This window comes from Vulpes vulpes, chromosome 4 (assembly GCF_048418805.1).
Source record: "Vulpes vulpes isolate BD-2025 chromosome 4, VulVul3, whole genome shotgun sequence".
NCBI lineage: Eukaryota > Metazoa > Chordata > Mammalia > Carnivora > Canidae > Vulpes > Vulpes vulpes.
The window spans coordinates 125,515,470-125,537,264 of record NC_132783.1 but is presented as its reverse complement, the minus strand read 5'-3'; the positions used below and the strand labels follow the sequence as shown (position 1 = coordinate 125,537,264).

The 21,795-nt window shown below is 39.2% G+C and overlaps 1 long non-coding RNA gene across 1 annotated transcript; it reads right to left on the bottom strand.

Annotated features, from left to right (window-relative positions):
* Positions 1–14,103: 14,103 nt before the first annotated feature.
* Positions 14,104–20,024, bottom strand: LOC140598681 (uncharacterized). Its single transcript, XR_012001264.1, has 2 exons — positions 19,663–20,024; positions 14,104–15,292 (listed from the first exon to the last, which is right to left on the bottom strand). It is a non-coding gene; the product is annotated as an uncharacterized lncRNA (long non-coding RNA).
* Positions 20,025–21,795: the final 1,771 nt, after the last annotated feature.

Below are 21,795 nucleotides of genomic sequence, written 5' to 3'. Positions count from 1 at the left end.
GATCATGTTCTGAGCCACCCAGGCGCCCCCCCCCCCGCGCTTTTTATTTATTTTTTATTTATTTTTTTAAAAGATTTTATTTGTTTATTCATGATAGACAGAGAGAGAGAGAGAGAGAGAGAGAGAGGCTCCATGAGACACAGGCAGAGGGAGAAGCAGGCTCCATGCTGGGAGCCCGACGTGGGGCTGGATCCGGGACTCCAGGATCACGCCCTGGGCCAAAGGCCGGCATTACACCACTGAGCTACCCAGGGATCCACCCCCCCCCCCCCCGGTTTTTTTTAATGAGAGACAGAAAGAGAAGCAGATCAACCATACAGTGCCTTATAGAAGAGGTGACTGTCTTGAACATACATGTTGACTGTTTGGCTCCAACTCCAGCAGGATCAACCGGGACCACTTTAGCTGTCCAGGACACCTCTCACACTCTGGCAAGACATGGCCTGTCCAACTTGGGGGAAGTTGCCATTCCAACCCATTCGAGTGTCCCCTCCCCCATGGACAATGGACTGAGGAGCACAGAACCATGGTTATTTCTGCAGAGCCTGCTTTGAGCTCAGGAACCAGGGCCTCAGGCCTCTTTTCCCAGACAGCAACAGTCAGAGGCATGCTGGTTTTGGCACCTAACTGCCTATAGGATGTGGCCACAGGCTGTCAAATTTAACAAGTGTATGGCCTCTGGCAAGATATGCAACTGTGATGTACCTAAGAGGGCTCTCAGTTGAGTTTTAAGAATGTCATTCTTCCTTTCAGTGAGTCCAGCAGCTTGTGGATTATAGGGTAAATGAAACTGCCAATGTACGTCCTGCTTATGAGCCCAGCCCTGCACATCATCACCAGTAAAATGTATTTCCTATCCCTGTCTATCCTTTGAGGTTATCTATACATGACACTAAGTTGTTCTAGGCCATCGAGGTTGGCATTTTGATTAGCCCTTTTACAGGGGAAGACTTGTGTCAGCCCAGTGGCTGTATCAACACAAGTTAGGATGTACTGTTTTCCCTGACTCATGTAGAGGACCAATAGAATCAATTTGCCAGTTGAAAACTGGTTGGATCCCAAGGTGAATGCATGGTGTATGGAAACTTCCTAGGTCTCAGATGGTAGGAGATCAGGCAAGTTGCTGACGGCCGCTAGGACTTCAGTACAGTCAAGTGGGATGCCAGCTCCCTTCAGTATGTTCCAGTTCACCCGAGCACTGCGATGCCCACTGGGCTTATCAATCCCATGCAACCAATTCTGAACTTTGTTGGAGGTAAAGGCCCTGATCTTTGCTAAGGTGTCTGTCTCAATGTTGTAAGGGGGCAAGGTAGGCCTATGCTCTGAGACATGGAAAACAGTAAATGAGGCAGTGGGGTCCTCTATCCTTTCTGATATATTTTCCCATGATTCTGTTCTCTATAATGGTTTCTGTAAAACTTTCTAGTTGTCCCTAGCCTATTGGGCCACCCAGGTTGTCAAAGCCTTGCAGATAGCCCAACTGACAATGCAAAGGAAAAGAGCCAAGGTTCATGTATACTTATACCATCCAGGCTGCCCTCAATTCAGCCCAGTGGCTGCTTTTACTATTCCCAGTCTCAAACCAGATTGTATCAGTCTGGGGTTGGATTACTACTGCAGTCCAGTGACTAGAATTTTCTCTATTAGAGCCATCTATATACCAAGCATCTTTAGGAATAGGGTATATGCCTTCCTTTATTTGTGAGGGGGTCTCCATAGGAGGCTGGGGGGGGGGGGCATTAAAGGTTTTATATTCTACTGGCCCAAAGATAGCATGTAATTCAGCTCCCAGTGAACTAGTGGAAAGAACACTCCATTGTTGTAAGTAAGCATCATAGAGGCTTGTGCTATGGCAATTGCCAGTCTTGCCAACGAACCATTTAACTACCCCTTTATAGGCGAACCAGTCCAGTCATTTACCAGAAGAGTGGTCATGAAGGGCTCTCCCTGTTAAAGGTCCTTATAGATTCAACACTTGTTCAGTAGGAGAATATCAGATCTCTGCCAGCATTGTGACCAAAAGCCCAATGGAGATAACTTCCCATGCTGTTCCTGCCGGAATGCCTAATTCATCTAATCTGGTGTAGCAGCCACATCTAGGGCTCAGGGATACCAGGTAGAGGTGTCCTACGGCCTGTTCTTTTACAACTAATATCTTAGTTTGGTCAAAGGTAGCTTGATGTTCTTCTACCCAATGCCAAGTCACTCCTTTTTTTTTTTTTTTTTTAACCAAATGGTATAGAGAGTGCAGATACACGAAATATAGTCCTAAAGGGAGACCACCCAGGAGGAAATGTTTGAGAATCAGAGTCATATCTCCAGGAGAGATCAAGAATATTATGCCTCAAGACTACCTAAGTGTGTTACTAAACAGAAAGAAAAAATGGAGAGGGTGCTATGCTCAAGAAACCTTCAGGTCATGGACCGGTCATCATAGTGGGTTTGTCCAAGAGAGTGTTAGTCTGGTTTACACACTGGGTAAATACAGTTATTATTGGAGAAAGGTAAAAACAAGACCCTGGACATTCTGGCCATAAAAGTTGAACTTAGTAAGAGACTTCTAATTGATTGTATTTTGATTGTACTTGATTGTATTTTGCGTTGACCTTAGGAAAAGAAGAGAAATTGGTCACAGGGAGGATGAGAGAATGGATCTCAAGCATCATGGATAGATCAGAATCTTTGATGACAAATCCAACAATTTGAAGGCTTACTCCCCTTAGAAATGGTCTGGGAGATATGAATGAGGGTGTTCTTTCCAGGCCAATGCCAAAGGAAAGGAAAGGAAAAGATGGAGAAAGTATTTCATGTTTAAAGTATCAAGCCGTGGGGCACCTGGGTGGCTTCAGTGGTTGAGCCTTCAGTGGTTTGCCATTGGCTCAGGTCGTGATCCCTGGTCCTGGAATAGAGTCCTGCATCAGGCTCCCTGCAGGGAGCCTGCTTCTCCCTCTGCCTGTGTCTCTGCTTCTCTCTGTGTGTCTCTCATGAATAAATAAATAAAATCTTTTAAAAAATAAAAATAAATAAATTGGAATCTGGGGAGGCTTCTTTAACCTGTTGATGAAAGACTTTAGCACAACACATTAAAAACTTAAACAGTAGCCAGTCATATTAGCAAGAGATAATAAAGGGTCAGAAGAAAGTTGTATACCAGTTGACATTGGTCCGCTGGTGACAATCTAATGTGGAATGAGTTTATGTTTCCCAAAAGGGATACCATGAACAGTCAGCAAAAACAAAACCATACATACATCAGGCAAGTCCGATTGTTTTGGCAAATTTACAGGTTTTAAGTTTGAGGATCCCATTAGTTCTCTCAACCTTGCCTGAAGTTTGAGGAGAATAGGGACAAGGATCATTCCAAGAAGTTTGCAAGGTTTTCGTTAAGGTTCATATGATTTGCCTGGTGAAGGTGGGTTCTATGATTACTTGAGACTGGGAAAGATATACCAAATGGTAAACACATTTTCTAAGAATTTCTTTGCTGCCACGAGGACATCAGCCTGGCAGCAGGGGGAACTTTCAGCCTATCTGGAAAACCACACACAATAACATATTCATAACCCATAAGAAGTGGCAGGTTCAAAAGGTCCAGAAGGAGGTCTGAAGCCTCTGGAATAAAAATTTACAGGATTACGGACTATGTCCCAGGATTATTGCTGGTAGACTGTTTTTGCAAAGTTATGGAAGTTTTCCCACCAATGTCTATTCACAATTTGAGTCACTTTGAATGGACTAGGGTAGAAGAAGGAATGCAAAAACCAAAAAATGGGGTTTGCCAGGGAGTTGGGAAGAACCAAGCTGGTGTCTTGGGTTTCCCATAGCCCTGACTGTTCATTTAATTTTGTTTTTAATTTCTTTTAAAGATTTTTTTTATTCATGAGAGACACACAGAGAGAAAGAGGCAGAGACACAGTTACAGGGAGAAGCAGGCTCCATGCAAGGAGCCCAACATGGGACTCGATCCTTGGTCTCCAGGATCACACCCTGGGCTAAAGACAGTGCTAAACCACTGAGCTACCCAGGCTGCCCTGTTCATTTAATTTACAACTATTGTTCATCCATTTGAATTTCTCTGATTTAGGAGCAGTGTTGCCACATTACAAAGACATCAAGAAGGCAAAAGCCGGGCAATGAGGGGCCATTTCTTGCAAGAGAATGTAGTTATCCACATGTACCACAATCTTACAAGTACAATATAAAGAAGTCTTAGTATTACTTATTTGACAATACTTCCTGTGGAATTGACATATCAAATAAGCCTAATTTAACATATACCTTCCATTTATTTACATTTCACATAAGCATTGTTTAGCAAACACTTTGAAATGCTGCATGTCAAAAAGACTTCATTTACAATTTGACTTTGAGAAGTTTGTAAAGAATTTTTAAGGGATCCCTGGGTGGCGCAGCGGTTTGGCGCCTGCCTTTAGCCCAGCGCGCAATCCTGGAGACCCAGGATCGAATCCCACGTCAGGCTCCCGGTGCATGGAGCCTGCTTCTCCCTCTGCCTGTCTCTCTGTGTGTGTGTGTGTGTGTGACTATCATAATTAAATAAAAATTAAAAAAAAAAAAGTTGTGTAAATTCTCAGTAGATCTAGAAGAAAAGTTTTTAAAGATACGGATTACACGACGAGTGTTTGCTAACTGAAAAACCTGTAGGTAATTAAGGAAAGGAAGCGTCCAGGAAGGCTCTGCACCATAAAGACCCCAAGGCGCAAATCGGTTCGGGGCCAGCCCAGAATGCGGGGGCGTTAGTCCACGTAGACCGAACCGGCCCCGTCGCCGCGTGGTCTCCAGCACTGGCTGATCCACCCCCTACCCCCCGCCCGGGCCGCTCCGGAGGCCGAGGCGAGGGATCCCGGTCGGCCCCGGCTGGGGGAGCTGCCTCGCGGGGGCAGGTCCAGAGCCGCTCCTGCCCCGGGCGCCCGGGCACTGCCGGGGGCTCAGCCGCCCTCCTGCCGGCGCCCCCAGGCCTGCGGGGACCGGCGCCGCGGTGCGGGCGGGAGCCCCGGGCCCGACCTGCCGGGGCCAGAACCGCGGCCGAGCGCGCCCGTCCAGGCCCGGACGGCCACGGAGCTGCGGGCACCGCGACCCGAGGCGGCGGCGGCGGGCCCGGACACGGGGACTTCCAGCACCTTGCCCCGGGCCCTGCAAGGAGCCTGCGACACCCATCGGCGGCCGGTTCGGTCTGCGTGGATTAACGCCCCCGCATTCTATGTCTCTCTCCTTTTTTTTTTGCTAAAAGTCGTTTTTTGACAGTGTATACAGACTTGTTGAATGTGAAAAAAAATAATTTCATGTAATATTTTATTTATTTATTTATTTTTAATATTTATATATTTTTTTCATATGATTTTTTTTGGCATAATTGGCAGAAATTTTCCAAGTTCATTAGTCTACAACAACTTCCAGAGTGGTGGCAATTACACGATTTAATCATAATTTCACAGAACTGGCAAGGACACAGTTTATCTAAGTCTCTCTCACTCTCTTCTTTATGCTAAAGTCGTTTTTCCACAGTGTATACCGACTTGTTGAATGTGAGAAAATTTAAACGAGTACATGTAATATTTATTTTATTTATTTTTTATATTATTTATATTTTTATTTTTTTTCATATGATTTTTTTGACATTATTGGAAGAAATTTCTCAAATTCCAAGATATACAACAATTTCTAGAGTGGTGGCAATTACACGATTTAATCATGATTTCACAAAACTGGCTAGGAAAAAGACGTTTTCCTTTTCCATCTATCTCTCTCCATTTTAATTTAATTTAATTTAATTTTTTATTATAATTCTTTTTTTTTCTTTTTTTTGCTAAAAGTCGCTTTTCCACAGGGTATACCAACTTGTTGAATGTTTGAAGGAAAATACACGGTTTTATATGATTTTTTAAGTGACATTAACAGAAAGATACCGAGTTCAATAGTATACAACAATTTTCAGTGAGGTGGCAAATGTAAAGTTAAATCTCGGTATCACATAAGTGGAAGGACAAAGAAGTCGTTTTTCTCTAATCTCTCTCACTTTGTAATTTAGATGCCGTTTTTCCACAGGGTATACCGACTTGTTGAATGTGAAAAAAAATAAAGAATTTCATGTATATTTTATTTATTTATTTATTTATTTATTTATTTTTAATATTGATCTATATTTTTTCATATGATATTTTTCGGCATAATTGGTAGAAATTTTCCAAGTTCATTAGTATACAAAAACTTCCAGAGTGGTGGCAATTACACGATTTAATCATGATTTCACAGAACTGGCTAGGAAAAAACCGTTTCCCTTACCCATCTCTCTCCTTTTTAATGTAATTTAATTTTTTACTTATAGTTCTTTTTTTGCTAAAAGTCGTTTTTCCACAGTGTATACCAACTTGTTGAATGTTTGAAGGAAAATACACGGTTTTATATGATTTTTTTAAGTCACATTAACAGAAAGATACCGAGTTCAATAGTATAAAACAATTTTCAGTGAGGTGGCAAATGTAAAGTTAAATCTCGATATCACATAAGTGGAAGGACAAAGAAGTCGTTTTTCTCTAATCTCTCTCACTTTGTAATTTAGATGCCGTTTTTTCCACAGGGTAGACCAACTTGTTGAATGTGAAAAAAAAGAATTTCATGAATATTTTATTTATTTATTTATTTATTTTTAATATTGATATATTTTTTCATATGATATTATTCGGCATAATTGGCAGAAATTTTCCAAGTTCATTAGTATACAACAACTTTCAGACTGGTGGCAAATACACGATTTAATCATGATTTCACAGAACTGGCAAGGAGACAGTTTATCTATATCCCTCTCACTCTCTTCTTTATGCTAAAGTCGTTTTTCCACAGTGTATACTGACTTGTTGAATGTGAGAAAAATAAACAAGTTCTTGTAATATTTATTTTATTTATTTATTTATTTATATTACTTTCGTTTTTCTATTTTTTCTATTTTTATTTCTTATATTATAGTTTTATTATTTATATTTTTCTCATTTGATTTTTTTGACATTATTGGCAGAAATCTCCCAAGTTCACATATATACAACAACTTCCAGAGACGTGGCAATTACACGATTTAATCATGATTTCATAGAACTGGCTTAGAATAAGACGTTTCCCTTTTCCATCTCTCTCCTTTTTAATGTAATTTAATTTTTTACTTATAGTTCTTTTTTTGCTGAAAGTCGTTTTTCCGCAGTGTATACCAACTTGTTGAATGTTTGAAGGAAAATACACGGTTTTATATGATTTTTTAAATGACATTAACAGAAAGATACCGAGTTCAATAGTATACAACAATTTTCAGTGAGGTGGCAAATGTAAAGTTAAATCTCGATATCACATAAGTGGAAGGACAAAGAAGTCGTTTTTCTCTGTCTCACTTTGTAATTTAGATGCCATTTTTCCACAGGGTATACCGACTTGTTGAATGTGAAAAAAAATAAAGAATTTCATGTATATTTTATTTATTTATTTATTTTTAATATTGATATTTTTTTTCATATGATATTTTTCGGCATAATTGGCAGAAATTTTCCAAGTTCATTAGTATAAAACCACTTCCAGAGTGGTGGCAATTACACGATTTAATCATGATTTCACAGAACTGGCAAGGAGACAGTTTATCTATATCCCTCTCACTCTCTTCTTTGTGCTAAAGTCGTTTTTCCACAGTGTATACTGACTTGTTGAATGTGAGAAAAATAAACAAGTTCTTGTAATATTTATTTTATTTATTTATTTATTTATATTACTTATTTTTTCTTTTTTTTATATTTTATTTCTTATATTATATTTTTATTATTTATATTTTTCTCATGTGATTTTCTCGACATTATTGGCAGAAATTTCGCAAGTTCACAGATATACAGCAACTTCCAGAGACGTGACAATTACACGATTTAATCATGATTTCACAGAACTGGCTAGGAAAAAAACGTTTCCCTTTTCCATCTCTCTCCTTTTTAATGTAATTTAATTTTTTACTTATAGTTCTTTTTTTGCTAAAGACGTTTTTCCACAGTGTATACCAACTTGTTGAATGTTTGAAGGAAAATACACGGTTTTATATTATTTTTTAAATGACATTAACAGAAAGATACCGAATAAATAGTATACAACAATTTTCAGTGAGGTGGCAAATGTAAAGTTAAATCTCGATATCACATAAGTGGAAGGACAAAGAAGTCGTTTTTCTCTGTCTCACTTTGTAATTTAGATGCCGTTTTTCCACAGGGTATACCGACTTGTTGAATGTGAAAAAAAAGAATTTCATGAATATTTTATTTATTTATTTATTTATTTTTAATATTGATATATTTTTTCATATGATATTTTTCGGCATAATTGGCAGAAATTTTCCAAGTTCATTAGTATACAACAACTTTCAGACTGGTGGCAATTACACGATTTAATCATGATTTCACAGAACTGGCAAGGAGACAGTTTATCTATATCCCTCTCACTCTCTTCTTCATTCTAAAGTCGTTTTTCTACAGTGTATACTGACTTGTTGAATGTGAGAAAAATAAACAAGTTCTTGTAATATTTATTTTATTTATTTATTTATTTATATTACTTTCGTTTTTCTATTATTTCTATTTTTATTTCTTATATTATAGTTTTATTATTTATATTTTTCTCATTTGATTTTTTTGACATTATTGGCAGAAATCTCCCAAGTTCACATATATACAACAACTTCCAGAGACGTGGCAATTACACGATTTAATCATGATTTCATAGAACTGGCTTAGAATAAGACGTTTCCCTTTTCCATCTCTCTCCTTTTTAATGTAATTTAATTTTTTACTTATAGTTCTTTTTTTGCTGAAAGTCGTTTTTCCGCAGTGTATACCAACTTGTTGAATGTTTGAAGGAAAATACACGGTTTTATATGATTTTTTAAATGACATTAACAGAAAGATACCGAATTCAATAGTATACAACAATTTTCAGTGAGGTGGCAAATGTAAAGTTAAATCTCGATATCACATAAGTGGAAGGACAAAGAAGTCGTTTTTCTCTGTCTCACTTTGTAATTTAGATGCCATTTTTCCACAGGGTATACCGACTTGTTGAATGTGAAAAAAAATAAAGAATTTCATGTATATTTTATTTATTTATTTATTTTTAAAATTGATATTTTTTTTCATATGATATTTTTCGGCATAATTGGCAGAAATTTTCCAAGTTCATTAGTATAAAACCACTTCCAGAGTGGTGGCAATTACACGATTTAATCATGATTTCACAGAACTGGCAAGGAGACAGTTTATCTATATCCCTCTCACTCTCTTCTTTGTGCTAAAGTCGTTTTTCCACAGTGTATACTGACTTGTTGAATGTGAGAAAAATAAACAAGTTCTTGTAATATTTATTTTATTTATTTATTTATTTATATTACTTTCTTTTTTCTATTTTTTCTATTTTTATTTCTTATATTATAGTTTTATTATTTATATTTTTCTCATTTGATTTTTTTGACATTATTCGCAGAAATCTCCCAAGTTCACATATATACAACAACTTCCAGAGACGTGGCAATTACACGATTTAATCATGATTTCATAGAACTGGCTTAGAATAAGACGTTTCCCTTTTCCATCTCTCTCCTTTTTAATGTAATTTAATTTTTTACTTATAGTTCTTTTTTTGCTGAAAGTCGTTTTTCCGCAGTGTATACCAACTTGTTGAATGAAGGAAAATACACGTTTTTTTATATGATTTTTTAAATGACATTAACAGAAAGATACCGAATTCAATAGTATACAACAATTTTCAGTGAGGTGGCAAATGTAAAGTTAAATCTCGATATCACATAAGTGGAAGGACAAAGAAGTCGTTTTTCTCTGTCTCACTTTGTAATTTAGATGCCGTTTTTCCACAGGGTATACCGACTTGTTGAATGTGAAAAAAAAGAATTTCATGAATATTTTATTTATTTATTTATTTATTTTTAATATTGATATATTTTTTCATATGATATTTTTCGGCATAATTGGCAGAAATTTTCCAAGTTCATTAGTATAAAACCACTTCCAGAGTGGTGGCAATTACACGATTTAATCATGATTTCACAGAACTGGCAAGGAGACAGTTTATCTATATCCCTCTCACTCTCTTCTTTATGCTAAAGTCGTTTTTCCACAGTGTATACTGACTTGTTGAATGTGAGAAAAAATAAACAAGTTCTTGTAATATTTATTTTATTTTTTTATTTATTTATATTACTTATTTTTTCTTTTTTTATATTTTATTTCTTATATTTTTATTATTTATATTTTTCTCATGTGATTTTCTCGACATTATTGGCAGAAATTTCGCAAGTTCACAGATATACAACAACTTCCAGAGACGTGGCAATTACACGATTTAATCATGATTTCACAGAACTGGCTACGAAAAAAACGTTTCCCTTTTCCATCTCTCTCCTTTTTAATTTAATTTAATTTTTTACTTATAGTTCTTTTTTTGCTAAAAGTCATTTTTCCGCAGTGTATACCAACTGGTTGAATGTTTGAAGGAAAATACACGGTTCTATATGATTTTTTAAATGACATTAACAGAAAGATACCGAATTCAATAGTATACAACAATTTTCAGTGAGGTGGCAAATGTAAAGTTAAATCTCGATATCACATAAGTGGAAGGACAAAGAAGTCGTTTTTCTCTGTCTCACTTTGTAATTTAGATGCCGTTTTTCCACAGGGTATACCGACTTGTTGAATGTGAAAAAAAAGAATTTCATGAATATTTTATTTATTTATTTATTTATTTTTAATATTGATATATTTTTTCATATGATATTTTTCGGCATAATTGGCAGAAATTTTCCAAGTTCATTAGTATACAACAACTTTCAGACTGGTGGCAATTACACGATTTAATCATGATTTCACAGAACTGGCAAGGAGACAGTTTATCTATATCCCTCTCACTCTCTTCTTTATGCTAAAGTCGTTTTTCTACAGTGTATACTGACTTGTTGAATGTGAGAAAAATAAACAAGTTCTTGTAATATTTATTTTATTTATTTATTTATTTATATTACTTTCGTTTTTCTATTTTTTCTATTTTTATTTCTTATATTATAGTTTTATTATTTATATTTTTCTCATTTGATTTTTTTGACATTATTGGCAGAAATCTCCCAAGTTCACATATATACAACAACTTCCAGAGACGTGGCAATTACACGATTTAATCATGATTTCATAGAACTGGCTTAGAATAAGACGTTTCCCTTTTCCATCTCTCTCCTTTTTAATGTAATTTAATTTTTTACTTATAGTTCTTTTTTTGCTGAAAGTCGTTTTTCCGCAGTGTATACCAACTTGTTGAATGTTTGAAGGAAAATACACGGTTTTATATGATTTTTTAAATGACATTAACAGAAAGATACCGAATTCAATAGTATACAACAATTTTCAGTGAGGTGGCAAATGTAAAGTTAAATCTCGATATCACATAAGTGGAAGGACAAAGAAGTCGTTTTTCTCTGTCTCACTTTGTAATTTAGATGCCATTTTTCCACAGGGTATACCGACTTGTTGAATGTGAAAAAAAATAAAGAATTTCATGTATATTTTATTTATTTATTTATTTTTAAAATTGATATTTTTTTTCATATGATATTTTTCGGCATAATTGGCAGAAATTTTCCAAGTTCATTAGTATAAAACCACTTCCAGAGTGGTGGCAATTACACGATTTAATCATGATTTCACAGAACTGGCAAGGAGACAGTTTATCTATATCCCTCTCACTCTCTTCTTTATGCTAAAGTCGTTTTTCCACAGTGTATACTGACTTGTTGAATGTGAGAAAAATAAACAAGTTCTTGTAATATTTATTTTATTTATTTAGTTATTTATATTACTTATTTTTTCTTTTTTTTATATTTTATTTCTTATATTATATTTTTATTATTTATATTTTTCTCATGTGATTTTCTCGACATTATTGGCAGAAATTTCGCAAGTTCACAGATATACAGCAACTTCCAGAGACGTGACAATTACACGATTTAATCATGATTTCACAGAACTGGCTAGGAAAAAAACGTTTCCCTTTTCCATCTCTCTCCTTTTTAATTTAATTTAATTTTTTACTTATAGTTCTTTTTTTGCTAAAAGTCATTTTTCCGCAGTGTATACCAACTGGTTGAATGTTTGAAGGAAAATACACGGTTTTATATGATTTTTTAAATGACATTAACAGAAAGATACCGAATTCAATAGTATACAACAATTTTCAGTGAGGTGGCAAATGTAAAGTTAAATCTCGATATCACATAAGTGGAAGGACAAAGAAGTCGTTTTTCTCTAATCTCTCTCACTTTGTAATTTAGATGCCGTTTTTTCCACAGGGTATACCGACTTGTTGAATGAGAAAAAAAAAAGAATTTCATGAATATTTTATTTATTTATTTATTTATTTTTAATATTGATATTTTTTTTCATATGATATTTTTCGGCATAATTGGCAGAAATTTTCCAAGTTCATTAGTATACAACAACTTTCAGACTGGTGGCAATTACACGATTTAATCATGATTTCACAGAACTGGCAAGGAGACAGTTTATCTATATCCCTCTCACTCTCTTCTTCATTCTAAAGTCGTTTTTCTACAGTGTATACTGACTTGTTGAATGTGAGAAAAATAAACAAGTTCTTGTAATATTTATTTTATTTATTTATTTATTTATATTACTTTCGTTTTTCTATTTTTTCTATTTTTATTTCTTATATTATATTTTTATTATTTATATTTTTCTCATTTGATTTTTTTGACATTATTGGCAGAAATCTCCCAAGTTCACATATATACAACAACTTCCAGAGACGTGGCAATTACACGATTTAATCATGATTTCATAGAACTGGCTTAGAATAAGACGTTTCCCTTTTCCATCTCTCTCCTTTTTAATGTAATTTAATTTTTTACTTATAGTTCTTTTTTTGCTGAAAGTCGTTTTTCCGCAGTGTATACCAACTTGTTGAATGTTTGAAGGAAAATACACGGTTTTATATGATTTTTTAAATGACATTAACAGAAAGATACCGAATTCAATAGTATACAACAATTTTCACTGAGGTGGCAAATGTAAAGTTAAATCTCGATATCACATAAGTGGAAGGACAAAGAAGTCGTTTTTCTCTGTCTCACTTTGTAATTTAGATGCCATTTTTCCACAGGGTATACCGACTTGTTGAATGTGAAAAAAAATAAAGAATTTCATGTATATTTTATTTATTTATTTATTTTTAAAATTGATATTTTTTTTCATATGATATTTTTCGGCATAATTGGCAGAAATTTTCCAAGTTCATTAGTATAAAACCACTTCCAGAGTGGTGGCAATTACACGATTTAATCATGATTTCACAGAACTGGCAAGGAGACAGTTTATCTATATCCCTCTCACTCTCTTCTTTATGCTAAAGTCGTTTTTCCACAGTGTATACTGACTTGTTGAATGTGAGAAAAAATAAACAAGTTCTTGTAATATTTATTTTATTTTTTTATTTATTTATATTACTTATTTTTTCTTTTTTTATATTTTATTTCTTATATTTTTATTATTTTTTTTTATATTTTTATTATTTATATTTTTCTCATGTGATTTTCTCGACATTATTGGCAGAAATTTCGCAAGTTCACAGATATACAACAACTTCCAGAGACGTGGCAATTACACGATTTAATCATGATTTCACAGAACTGGCTACGAAAAAAACGTTTCCCTTTTCCATCTCTCTCCTTTTTAATTTAATTTAATTTTTTACTTATAGTTCTTTTTTTGCTAAAAGTCATTTTTCCGCAGTGTATACCAACTGGTTGAATGTTTGAAGGAAAATACACGGTTTTATATGATTTTTTAAATGACATTAACAGAAAGATACCGAATTCAATAGTATACAACAATTTTCAGTGAGGTGGCAAATGTAAAGTTAAATCTCGATATCACATAAGTGGAAGGACAAAGAAGTCGTTTTTCTCTAATCTCTCTCACTTTGTAATTTAGATGCCGTTTTTTCCACAGGGTATACCGACTTGTTGAATGAGAAAAAAAAAAGAATTTCATGACTATTTTATTTATTTATTTATTTATTTTTAATATAGATATATTTTTCCATATGATATTTTTCGGCATAATTGGCAGAAATTTTCCAAGTTCATTAGTATACAACAACTTTCAGACTGGTGGCAAATACACGATTTAATCATGATTTCACAGAACTGGCTACGAAAAAAACGTTCCCTTTTCCATCTCTCTCCTTTTTAATTTAATTTAATTTTTTACTTATAGTTCTTTTTTTGCTAAAAGTCGTTTTTCCGCAGTGTATACCAACTTGTTGAATGTTTGAGAGAAAATACATGTTCTTATATGATTTTTTATATGACATTAACAGAAAGATACCGAATTCAATAGTATACAACAATTTTCAGTGAGGTGACAAATGTAAAGTTAAATCTCGATATCACATAAGTGGAAGGACAAAGAAGTCGTTTTTCTCTTCTCTCTCTCACTTTGTTTTTTAGAAGTCCTTTTTCCACAGGGTATACCGACTTGTTGAATGTGACAAAAAATAAATAAGTCCATGTGATATTCATTTTTTTAATTTTTAATTTTATCGTTTTTTCATGTAATTTTTTTCACCCAGCCAAGAAAATGCTCTTTCATCAAAAAGGCCTCAGATCAGGAGGTCTTCAGCTTTGCACAGATTAAACTGGCAAAGCCGGCCGCGCTACCACGGCCCGGGTACTTATCGCCCCCTGGGCTTGTGGGCGGGGCCAGGGACAAGGTGACGCTCAGTGCTAACTAATCAGAAGACACAACGAAACAGATAAGGTGGTAGAGGATACCTAGAACCCGCCCCCTGATCAAATCAAAGCGGAAACGGACATTAAAAAAAAAAAAAAACGAAATTAAACTGAAAAATAAGTATAATGTGTTAAAGGCATAAAGAGGATAGTTTTCAAGCCAAAGTTCTAAACCGAAAGAAAGTAGGTCTAAATCGTGCCGGCCTACGACAATCCGGTCTTCTTACCCGCAAACCGAGAGGAAGTCGATCTGAGAGCAGGCTGCAACGACTAAACCAAACCGGTGTTTGTTCCACCTAAAGGTATCTCCACAGGCAGACAGCATCGCCACGATTAACAAATCGTCTTCTACAGGCTCGTTAAACAAGAGCATAGCTCAATCAAGATTTCCTGGAGCAATTTGTGCACAAGGAATCTTTTCGGGCAGTGGACGCTGTCTTCTACTGGACTCTGTAATAAAAAACACAAAGAAGTTCAAACTTCCTGTTACAAAAACATAACTCCTACTGCTAGGAATGACTAGACAAGGCGGGCTCTGTTGCACCGCCGAAACTTCTCACGATGAAGCAGCTGTTTTCAGCGGTATATCCCGATTTTACGGGATTTCGTGTAATAAATGGTTGACCGACCTCTCGTTTCTAACTCCTCACTTATTATGATTAAGAAATAGATTTTGTCCATATACACCGACTTTGATGGCATACGAAACAGAGATGCAGATAAATCTAGATTTACAGAAGTAGCTACGAAGAAGACAATATTTTCCCCATTTTATATCAACTTCCAGCGAGGGGACTTAGTAAACGGGGGCAGGGTCTGTCCTATGGCAAATCCAGCATTGGCAGGATTTAAAAATCGCTTTGCCAGCACACATCGACTTCTAAGAGCTTAAGGATGCAACCATAACTCAGGCGGAACACCCCAGAGCTTGCTGCAAATCACAAAGGGCTTTAGCAAATACACATCGACTTCTGTGAGCCTGACAATCAGAAACAGCAAAGTCCGAATTTTCCAAAAGTTCCTATGAAGGTGAAGTTTTTGTAGTCTGTTGATGTGGGCTTCTGGATTCAGTAAGAAAAAGCATGGCCAAGGTGGACTTTCTATAGCAAGAAATTCTAAACAAAACCATTCAAAACCAGCTAAACAGGACAAGAAAATGGGTTTTGCCGATAGACTCCTCCTTCTGTGGGACCCAATGACAAGGGTACTTGTTTCCAAACCACAATTTGCTACCTTTGAGTAACGACAGGCCTCATAAACAGGCACAGTGTCCTGGAAAATCTGGACATATTGTCTCTTGAATTGAATTCCCGGGATCTCAGCTATCCCAGGCACGGTTTATTGGGACTCACTGCACCTGGAAAAGTTGGGCTCAGCTGAAGCTCCTAGCCTCATGCTAATCTCTAAACTGGGATTTGGCGGGAGGGAGAACTCTGCAAGGCAGGATTAAATAGCGATTTGCCCAGAGTCCCCGTGGACTCCTTTTACTAAGGTGTTGCAGGCCGGGCAAAGCCCTTGATCTCCCTAAGCGGGATCTGCTGCGGCTGAGAAATGTCCTTCGCCGGTTTCCCCGATTTGTACAAGCTGTGGACCGACCGAACCCGACTTGCGGCAACCAAGAAATCCCACGCCCCGCACCGCTCAGTCCACATTTGCGAAAGGGAACAAGTCGACGAGGACGGCGAGATCCGGAGCCCCCGAGACCGAGCCCCGCGGCTCCAGCAGTGCCCGTCCTCGGGGCGGGGGTCGGGGGAGGCGGGGACGTCGCCGTCCTCGCCGGGAAAGGGAGCGCGCGGGCTCGTGTCGCCCGGCTCGGGGACCGAGCGCCGCGCAGCCGCCACCGAGAGAGCCGGTCGGGGACAGGAGGGAGACTGCACCTTGACAAGGCCCGGTCGGCGTGGCTGGAGAGATGCCAGCGGGGCCAGAGCGGCGGTGCTGGCCGCGAGAACCCGCGCTCTGCGGCCGGCGGTGCTGCGGCCGAGAAGCGGTCCCCGCTGGCAAACGCGCGGCGAGGCGGCGACACGGGCCCGGGTCCGAGCTGTGACTGGCGCCGGCGGCTCGCGTCCCGGCCGGAGGGCTGAGGGCTGCTCGGGAGGGCTGGGAGGTGCGGGCGCCACGAGGCCGACGGTGCCCTGGGCTGGCTGGAGGGGGCGCCCCGCAGGCCCCACCTGGACGCTGCTAGCGAAAGTGGCGCCGAGGAACCCCCAGGGCCCCGGCCGGCCCCACCCGCGGTCCCCGGGTTTCGGGCTCCGCTGGGGCCGCGAACCAAACACCCCGCCCCGCTGAGCGAAGAGGGCCGAAGCCCGCAGGGAACACCGCGGCTCTGCGCCACCGAGTCCCCGCGGCCGGGACGCGCCAGCCGGGCTCTGCTCGCTGGAACCTGCGACCGCGCTACGCGGCCGTGAAGGCGGGGGCGGGGGGGGGGGGGCGCCGAGGCGGACGCGAGCCAACAGGGGGCAGCGCACCGCGCGGGGGGCAGCAGGGCCGGCACCGAGCATCAAGCACCGAGCACGGAGCACCGAGCACCGAGCACCGAGCACCGAGGCGGGCGCGCGCCGGAGGGGTCTGGCTCCGCGACCGGCGCTGTGCTGCCCCCGCCCCGCCGCTGGGCTCGCGCTCCCGGCGTTAGGGATCCAGAGAACTCGCGGCTTGTAGTTACACATTATCTCGGGTCTTGCATACCTGAAATACATCTGGGTTTGCGTCTAAAGTTCTGACAGAGAAAGAATTCATTTATTTAAAGGATTATTTACTTGTTTGTTTACTCAGGAGAGACAGAAAGAGAGACAGAGACAGACACATAGGCGGGAGGGAGAAGCTGCCGTGCAGGGAGCCCCATGCGGGACTCCATCCCAGGACCCTGGGATCACCCTCTGAGCCAAAGGCAGATGCTCAACCACTGCGCCACCCGGGCGTCTCCGAGATATAATTTATACAGACATTCCCCCTCTTCGATTATTAAATAGAGCTCTTTAAACAACATCACATGTACATAATGCCAGCCGAGAGAAAGCCAACCTGCAAATATCTTAGGAAATGCTTTGATCCCGTCTTACTGAGGACTCTAGCCCCGGAGATCGGCTTTTCTTACCTTAAGATTTTATTTATTTATTCATGAGAGACGCACAGAGAGAGGCAGAGACGTAGGCAGAGGGAGAAACAGGCGCCCCCGAGGGCAGCCTGATGGGGGACTCCATCCCAGGAGCAAGACCTGAGATGAGGCAGATGCTCAATCCCTGAGCCACCCAGGCACCCAGAGACCCTATTTCAAATGCTCTGAAGAACTGCTCCGCAGCTTGTTCGCTGTTGCAGATTATACATAGGAGGAGGGCAAAGGGATAGTGGTACTTGCAAGCTGTCTCCCAATACTTGCGCATACAAGCTGCAATTTGTTTGGTTGTAGAGATGAAGGCTTACTAAGTTTCACGGAGACATGTGAGAGACCTTCAGATCATTTTAACATATGTTTCTGTCATATCTGATTTTCAAAAATATTGCTTGTATGCCTCTACTTAACTGCTTTCCCAGTTTGTTTTCAATATCTCCTGGAGATCACCTGAAATGGCCCACAGAAGGCTACCATCAGCAGTTTTAGTGCACCATAATATATATCCATACATAGGTATACATAAATGCCCAAATGCAAATATTAAAGCAACCATCTACAAATGTTAGCCATGTGTCAGGTATAATAATTCAAAGTTCAAAAAAATAGCTGGGGACGCCTGGGTGGCTAGGTGGTTGAGTGGCTGCCTTTGGCTCAGGGCATGATCCTGGAGTCTTGGAATCCAGTCCCCTATCAGGCTCCCTGCATGGAGCCTGCTTCTCCTCCCTCTTCCTATGTCTCTGTCTCTCTCTCTGCCTGTCATGAATAAATAAATAAATTCTTTAAAAAAAATATAGCTGGGTCCAAACTGTGTTTTTGGCAGATGGTATAAGTTAAGCTTAACTGCTGGGATGGGTACAGGTTTTCATTAAAGCTTTTATTTTTTTTTTTAGATTTTATTTATTTATTCATGAGACACACACACACACACACACACACACACACACACACGCGAGGGGGAGGGGCAGAGACATAGGCAGAGGGAGAAGTAGCCCCCCTCAGCCCCTACCCCTCCACCCAGCAAGGAGCCCAATGCAGGACTTGGGACTCCATGCGGCACTGGATCCAGGACTCCATCTAGACCCCCAGGATCATGCCCTGAGCCAAAGGCAGACATTCAACCACTGAGCCACCCATGTGTCCCTTCATTAAAGCTTTTTAATATCCTGTTATATTTTTCGAGGAACTTATTTTCGGAGCTTTTGTTTTTTTAGAAATTTTTGTATACTAATAAGAGAATGCATTCATTTGTCTTGGAGAGGTTTGGGATTCTCTTTCTCTTTCTTTTAGATTTTATTTATTTATTCATAAGAGACACAGAGATGCAGAGACTTAGGCAGAGGGAGAAACAGGCTCCCTGCATGGAGCCAGATGTGGGACTCAATCCCAGGACCCCGGGATCTTGACTTGACCCAAAGACAGATGCTCAACCACTGAGCCACCCAGGTGCCCCTGGATTCTCTCTTTTTAAGAATATCCCTGAAACAGACTTACTTATCAAAGTTAATGGTTCCCCCAAGTGGCTGCTGCAACTTCAAACTATCCACAAGTTTACCCATTTTCCAAAAAGGCACAAGATCCTGCTCCAAGGTTTGGATTAGGTGGAACCCATTTCCTAAGACAACAAATCAGTGGGGAACCCAGGAATATTCCACTGCCCCTAAACCCAGGAAAGCAAGGGCATTCTCTCCTTACAGACAGGAGTGTGACTTACCAAAAAGCAAGGAAGTTGCTCAGTCAGTTGCAGAGGTCACCATACAGGGAATGGAGCCTGGATTTGGGAGAGATCACCTGGAACTCCAGGATCAGCAAGGAAGCAGTGAGTCCTATGGACTCCACAGGTACAGCACTCAGTTACTCATTGGACTCCGGGTTCCTCGGGGTCTTTTCCAAATCCCACTTCTGGCGCCAGTCGCTGCACACAAATTTTTACCAAAAAGTCAATATAAATATTTTCGTAAGAAGCAAACTGTTCATAATGAAGGAAAATTCAAGGGCAAAGGTGGTCTGAGCTTCAGGGCTTTACTGTTACAGGGTGGTTTCTAAAATGATAGTGAGGAACCTGCCCTTTACAATGATTGGTTCTTACAGTGGAGGTTTCCAGGTGGCTGGGGGTTGATTAAGTGACTCTGAGACCGTATTGGAAAGATATGCTTCATTTATGAAAACCAGACACATTTATAAGAAATAACCTAAGTTTTGCTCATGTTCATGGCATCAGTTAGTTTAATTTGCTTATGTGGCTAATTGTTAGGTTTGCTTGGGAGATTTTCAAACCTAGTCTCTATTTTATTATATTTTAGCACCTCGAAAGACAAAAGCAGCCCTGACATCCAAGAGCTCGATGTTGCTGTGTATGATGCCTGTGTTGCCATGAGTTAGCCTGAGAATCACAGGTAGGCACTGGTGTTCTTAGGTTGAATATAAACAGTTTCCTAGAACATCACCATCACACAGGGTCATCCTGTGCCAATAATCAAGACAAAAATACCCTCTATTCATATCTGATCAGAGGTAAAAATGTGAATATTATCCTAACCACAAAAAGAAACAAAGATGCCTGTCTTCGATGATACCAAGTGGACTGTCTTTTTTTAATTTAATTTAATTTTTTACCAGTTTTAGGCATGCTCTCTGTCTGGACTTTGATCATTCCAGAGAGATTAATTAAGATATTGAATCATCAGGGGCACCTGGATGGCTCAGTTGGCCTACCATCTGACTCTTGATTTCTGCTCAGATAATGATCTCAGAGTCCTGGGACTGAGCCCCACATAAGGCTCCCTACTCAGTGGGGAGTTTGCTTGAGGATTCTCTCTCTCTCTCTCTCTCTCTCTCCCTGTCTCAAATAAATCTTTAAAAATATATTAAATCATAAAATTACCCCTGACTCCACACAGGGATATAATGCAGAGAAAAAGTTGCTTGCTGAAACCCTCTACAGGGTCAGTAAACAAGCCCCATCACATCCTATAACATGTCAAAACCCTCATATTGAGGCACCTCATGGTTCCCCCATGGCATATGTTCATCTTGTGTAATGAGTAATAAACCAACTCATTCAACTGCACGTGTATTCCTGGTGGTCTTTGCCTGGAGCACATTGACAATTAAGGAATTAATGAAATCAATATATACCAAGGGCTTAAGGAATTAATGAAATCAGTATATACCAAGGACATTAGCGGTTCTTTATTTAAGTAGTTTGATCTTTTTGATTGGCTTTTATTTCAAATGAAAGCATATAAGAAAGGAAAGGCCTAAAGTTGAAGTGGACGCATTGCCAGGAATTTGTTTTTATTTTGACCTTTCCTCCTAGGTTTTAAGAATAATACTTTTATTCTTTGGGGAATATACATTATGTATTTAAACTCATTGGTAGGGGTACCCGAGTGGCTCAGTTGGTTGAGCATCTGCTTTTGGCTGAGGTCATGCCCCCAGGGTCTTGCTGGGAGTCTGCTTCTCCCTCTCCCTCTGTTCCTCCTCCCCCCTCCCCACCTTGTACTTTCCCTTACTCTCTCTCTCTCTCAAATATATAAACAAATAAACTCATTGGTAAAGAAAGCTTGACCTGCTATGTGATGAGGCTATGTATAGTGTTTTTTTATCAATTTTTAAAAATTGTTGATATTCCACACTCTAAATTATGACCATTTTCAGTATGTTGGAATACTTTTTAAAATTTGCTTATTCAGGGATCCCTGAATATGATTTTTTTTTTTACAGAAAAGTCACCTTAACTCCTAACTCTGGGAAAGGAACTAGGGGTGTTGGAAGGGGAGGTGGGCGGGGGATGGGGGTGACTGGGTGAGGGGCACTGAGGGGGGCACTTGATGGGCTGAGCACT